This window comes from Bos mutus, chromosome 15 (genome assembly GCF_027580195.1).
Source record: "Bos mutus isolate GX-2022 chromosome 15, NWIPB_WYAK_1.1, whole genome shotgun sequence".
Lineage (NCBI taxonomy): Eukaryota > Metazoa > Chordata > Mammalia > Artiodactyla > Bovidae > Bos > Bos mutus.
The window spans coordinates 25786557-25792556 of NC_091631.1; positions in this window are offsets into that span (position 1 = coordinate 25786557).

A 6000-nucleotide genomic window follows, 5' to 3' on the forward strand; every position below is an offset into this window, starting at 1 on the left:
GGGACAGGCGCTCATTTGCTCAGGAAGTTTCCGGATTTCGTTGAAGGTTTTGGGTACTCTGGCACCTGGGAGGGCCCTGAGGGGTGAGAGGGAGCACGTGCCCCACTGTGGCAGGCCTCCTCGACGCCCATGTAAGCCAGGATTGGGTGGGAGGGGGTCTGTGTCAGGAGTCTCAGACCATGCAGGTAGCTGTCTCCCATCTCTGAGAGTTTGGGGGGCTCCCTTCTCCCCACTGTGCAGAGCCTGGCACTGCTCACACAGGGGTGGGGTGGGGTCCTTCAGAAGCTGTCAGCCAGGTCCTGCCCTGTGGCAGAGCCTCCAGCCCTCACGGGGCTGCTGTGGAGGGGGCAGGGGCGGGGTGGTGAAGTGTAGGGGAGCGTAGCTGACACCCAGTGTGGAACATTCTGAAGACACTCGGGGATTCCTGTCCTCTGCTGCATGCTGGGGAGCTGTGGGGTGAATGAGGGAGGGCCCCAGGCGGGTTGGTATGTGGCGTGAGGGGCCCTGCGTGCCCCCTAGACTCCCAGGACAACTCACTCTCCACGGGCAGTGCCCACAGAGCTTTTCCATGCTGGACCCCTCCATGCCCCGTCACCCCAAAGGGCCAGACCTGAGCCAGCCTTCCTGTCAGTCCTGACAAGCACGCCCCTCCCCTCCCACGGCCCCTGCCTGAGTGCACGCCCTGCCCATTCCATCTCCCAGAACCTCTGGACTCTCCCCACTTCTTCCTCTCTCCCAGACCCCTTACACATCACCTCCTCACTCCCCCCAGGACCCCTCCTACCCCTCAGATCCCTTGTCCCACAGCCAAATGAACTTTCTAGAACACACATCCAATCTCTTACCTATAGCTCCAAACACTTGACACCAGGAGTAAAGGAAAAACAAACAAACAAACAAAATGACATTTTAAAAACTGACATCGTTTCTGAGTTCTTGGGAGTATGAGAACGAGCCTGGAAAGACTGCTCTTCTACTGGGAAAACAGGTCAGTGGGCCTGTTTGTTACTCCAAGGCCAGGCTGAGTCTGGCTGGAGGGCAGAAGAGCGTCATCATCACTACCCAACCATCCTGTAAATGACCCGGCCCAGGTTGGAGACAGGCCAGCTTTAAAAATTATCATAACGTTGATTCAAGGCTAAGAGATTGGTAGCCCCAAACCCCCCACCCTCACCCCACCGCGGCCCTCCCCACGGCCCCTCCCCTCCACCCCCGCCACCCCCTCCTCGAGGCGGGGAAGAGGGAACGCCGCCTGGTGAGCAGCAGGCGGCCCCTTCAAAGCTCTGGGTTCTACTCTGCTGGCTCCAGGCTCCGCGCAGAGCCCAGCCTTGAGGGGCGGAGTCCTCCTTCCCCTAAGGCAGCGAGGGGAGGGGCGCCCCTCAGGGCCCAGGGCAGACAAAGGGCACCTACCGTTCAGACCGCTGGGCGTTCCCGCCGCAGGACTGAACTATCTCTGAGCTGAGGCTGGGCCTGGAGCCCTCACTACCTCAGACCTGCGGTGCGATGCTGCAGCCACTGCTCCTTCCCAGTCCGCTTTCCTTTCCACTGGGGGTGGGGGCAGGGAGGGCTCTCGGGCTCGGACTCCTGCCTCCCCCCGAATCATTGTTTGCTCTTTTCTTCCAGGTATGAGGGATGGGGCAGGTGTGGCATTGGGTGGGGAAAACTGAAGTGGGGCCTTTCCTTTGAGTTCAACCTTCATCTCCTGCTCCCAAGTGCAGCTGAGATGGGTAAGACTGAGGAGATTTTACACAAATGATGTTATAGCTGTGGCTGGGTGAGGCGACGGTGGTGCTGTTTGCCTCTTTAGGCAACTGCTTCAGCTCTGGGTTTGGTGGCTGTCCAGCATGGTGCCTGGGGCCGTAGTCAGGGCAGACTTGGTGACTTTGGGCAGGTTATTCATTTACCTGGGCCTCAGTCTCCACATCTGCCCAATAGGAATGATAATAATCCCTGTTCCCTGGACGGGGTGAAGGTACAAGGAATTCAGGGGCTTGGAGGTGCTTTGTAACATGCTATCTCTGTACGTTAATTAAGATGTTTAGGACTTACCTGGTGGATAAGAATCTGCCTGCTAATGCAGGGGACATGGGTTTGATCCCAGGTCTGGTAAGATTCCACATGGCAAATAGCAACTAGGCTCTTGTGCCCCAACTACTGAGCCCACATTCTGCAAGTACTGAAGCCTGGGCCTAGAGTCTGTGCTCGTAACAAAAGAAGCCATCACAACAAGAAACCCATGCAAAACAATGAAGAGTAGCTCTTGCTCGCTGCAACTAGAGAAAGCCCTCTCGCAGCAAAGAAGACCTAGTGCAACCAAAAGTAAATAAATAAACACTCAGTCAGTTCATTTCAGTCACTCAGTCGTATCTGACTCTTTGAGACCCCATGGACTGCAGCACACCAGGCTTCCCTCTCCATCACCAGCTCCCGGAGCTCGCTCAAACTCTTGTCCATCAAGTCGTATCAGGTCAGTGATGCCATCCAACCATTTCATCCTCTTTTGTTCTCTTCTCTTCCTGCCTTCAATCTTTCCCAGCATCAGGGTCTTTTCAGATGAGTCAGTTCTTCCAATCAGGTGGCCAAAGTATTGGAGTTTCAGCTTCAGCATCAGTCCTTCCAATGAATATTCAAGACTGATTTTCTTTAGGATTGACTAATTTGATCTTCTTGCTGTCCAAGGGACTCTCAAGAGTCTTCTCCAACACCACAGTTTGAAAACATCAATTCTTCTACACTCAGCTTTCTTTATAGTCCAACTCTCACATCTTTACATGACTACTGCAAAAATCGTAGCTTGGACTAGATGGACCTTTGTTGGTAAAGTAATGTCTCTGCTTTTTAATATGCTGTCTAGGTTGGTCATAGCTTTTGTTCCCAGGAGCAAGCGTCTTTTAATTTCATGGCTGCAACCACCATCTGCAGTGATTTTTGAAGCTCAAGAAAATAAAGTCTGTCACTGTTTCCATTGTTCCCCTATCTATTTGCCATGAAGTGATGGGACCAGATGCCATGATTTTTTGAATCTTGAGTTTTAAGCCAGCTTTTTCACTTTCCTCTTTCGCCTTAATCAAGAAACTTTAATTCCTCTTGGCTTTCAGCCATAAGTGTGGTGTTATCTGCATATCTGAGGTTATTGATATTTCTCGGGGCAATCTTGATTCCAGCTTGTGTTTCATCCACCCGGGCATTTTGCATGATGTACTCTGCATATAAGTTAAATAAGCAGGGTGACAGTATACAGCCTTGACATATATTTTTTAAAAATATCTTAACTGCATCACTTTTAGATTCAGTCCTAGGTGTATTTTTATTTCTACTATAAATGGTACTTTTACAAAATGACTTTTCCTGATTGCTTATTGGGGCTTCCCTTGTGGCTCAGCTGGTAAAGAATCCGTCTGCAATGTGGGAGATCTGGGTTTGATCCCTGGGTTGGGAAGATCCCTTGGAGAAGGGAAAGGCTACGCACTCAGGTATTCTGGCCTGGAGATTCCATGGACAGTCCATGAGGTCGCAAAGAGCTGAACATGACTGAGTGACTTTCACTTTTGTATTTTTATTTCTACTATAAATGGTACTTTTATAAAATGACTTCCCCTGATTGCTTGTTACTATATAGAAGTTAAATTGATTTTTGTACATTGATTTTGTACTGGAACAATTGCCACATTTTAAAATTAATCAATCAACTAGGATTTGTGTGTTTTGGTGGGTTTTCTAAAGTAGGCTGTTTCTCAATGAGGTGTACTGCCCCCTAGAGGGAGATTTGAAAATTTGTAAGGGATTTGTTGTGCCCAAGAATTTACACATCATAATACATATTATTTATTTTATTGACATTTTATATTACAATGAAAGAATTATATTCATTTTTTGAAAATACTATAAAAGAATTTAATTTCAGGATAGGGTGTACAGCATTAATTTTATGGGGAAATGGGATCTAATAGGGTTACAAACCTCTGAAGTTTTGATAATTTTTTTTCAAGTCATTATCATTAAAAAAAAATTTTTTTTTGCCCACTCCTCTGCAGTGAAAGGACAGAGGCCTAATTAGTGGACCGCCAGGGAATTACCTCATTATCATTTTAAGCCTTTACCTTACCTTGCTGTGCTCTCAAGCCTTGGACAGTTGAACGGTGGTGATGATGGGCACATGCAGTCTTTTCAGACTCAAAGGAAATGCTTCCACCTTTCACTAAGATTTTCTTTAAATCACAAAAGGATGCTGAATTTTATCAAAAAATCCCCCCACCCGCCCAACATCTGATTCATATTTATCTTGATGTGATGTACCACACTGATGGATATTTCTTTTTTATCCATATATTCTGATTCCTTTTCTAATGCTAGGCCCACCTCACATTTCTGGGATAAATCCTTCTAAGTGCTATGTCATCCTTTTTACATATTGCCACGTTGTGTACTAGCATTTCGTGTAGAATTTTGCATCTGTGTTTGTTAGTGAGGCAGGCGTATCATTTTCCTTACTCGTGGGGTTCTTGTCAGCTAGGCTAGCCTAGTGAAGGGAGGTGGGAACGCGGACTCCTGGGGCCCAGAATTACCCGATCCAAGGACCAGCCGCCGCCACCGCGAGGAAATCGTGTGCAGGGCGCGCCCCCTGGCGGCTGCGGATCTCAAAAGAGCCCTATGAGTCAGGCAGGCTTTGTGGGGACGGGGTGATCAGGGCCAGGTGAGGGGAGGGAAATAGGTGACATCAAGAGGAACCAGGGCTGATTGTGCCCTGGGCCTTCGCTGGGCCTGGTGTGTGAGCAGCTCAGCTTCCGAGAGGGGGTGACCAGGACCCGAAGTGACAAAGTAGTCCTATAAATGAGGCGTTCCGATCCTTCTGAGCTGTGAGGTCCCGGACTCTTAATCTCTTTATCCATGAAGTGGGGATAATCTACCTGACTGTCAGGGAGATGGGAGGAAGTTGTCAAAGCACAGAATTCAGACTTTTCCAAAGATGCAGAGATGTCCTCTCCTGGCTTCAGGATTCTTTTTTTTTTTTTTTTTGTCTGTTAAAGAGCCTCTTGATAAAAGTGAAAAAGGAGAGTGAAAAAGTTGGCTTAAAGCTCAACATTCAGAAAACTAAGATCATGGCATCCGGTCCCATCACTTCATGGCAAATAAATGGGGAAAAAGTAGAAACAGTGACAGACTTTATTTTGGGGGGAGGGGTCTCCAAAATCACTGCAGATGGTAGCTGCAGCCATGAAATTAAAAGACGCTTGCTCCTTGGAAGAAAAGTTATGACCAACCTAGACAGCATATTAAAAAGCAGAGACATTACTTTGTCAACAAAGGTCCATCTAATCAAGGCTATGGTTTTTCCAGTAGTCATGTATGGATGTGAGAGTTGGACTATAAAAAAAGCTAAGTGCTGAAGAATTGGTGCTTTTCAACCGTGGTGTTGGAGAAGACTCTTGACAGTCCCTTAGACTGCAAAGAGATCCAACCAGTCCATCCTAAAGGAGATCAGCCCTGGGTGTTCACTGGAAGGACTGATGTTGAAGCTGGAGCTCCAATACTTTGGCCACCTGATGCGAAGCGCTGACTCATTGGAAAAGACCCTGATGCTGGGAAAGACTGAAGGCAGGAGAAGAAGGGGACGACAGAAGATGAGATGGTTGGATGGCATCACCAACTCAATGGACATGGGTCTGGGTGGACTCCGAGAGTTGGTGATGGACAGGGAGGCCTGGCGTGCTGCGGTTCAAGGGGTTGCAAAGGGTTGGACACAACTGAACGACTGAACTGAACTGAACTGAAAGCACTTGATAAGTGGGAAGAGAATTCAGTGTTAATGATACTCAACTGACCAGAATGAGAGTTCATATTAGGGAGGTCTGTATTCCAGTACTCTTGCCTGGAAAATCCCATGGACAGAGGAGCCTGGTAGGCTGCAGTCCATGGGGTCGCTAAAAGTCGGACACGAATGAGCAACTTCACTTTCACTTTTCACTTTCATGCACTGGAGAAGGAAACAGCAACCCACTC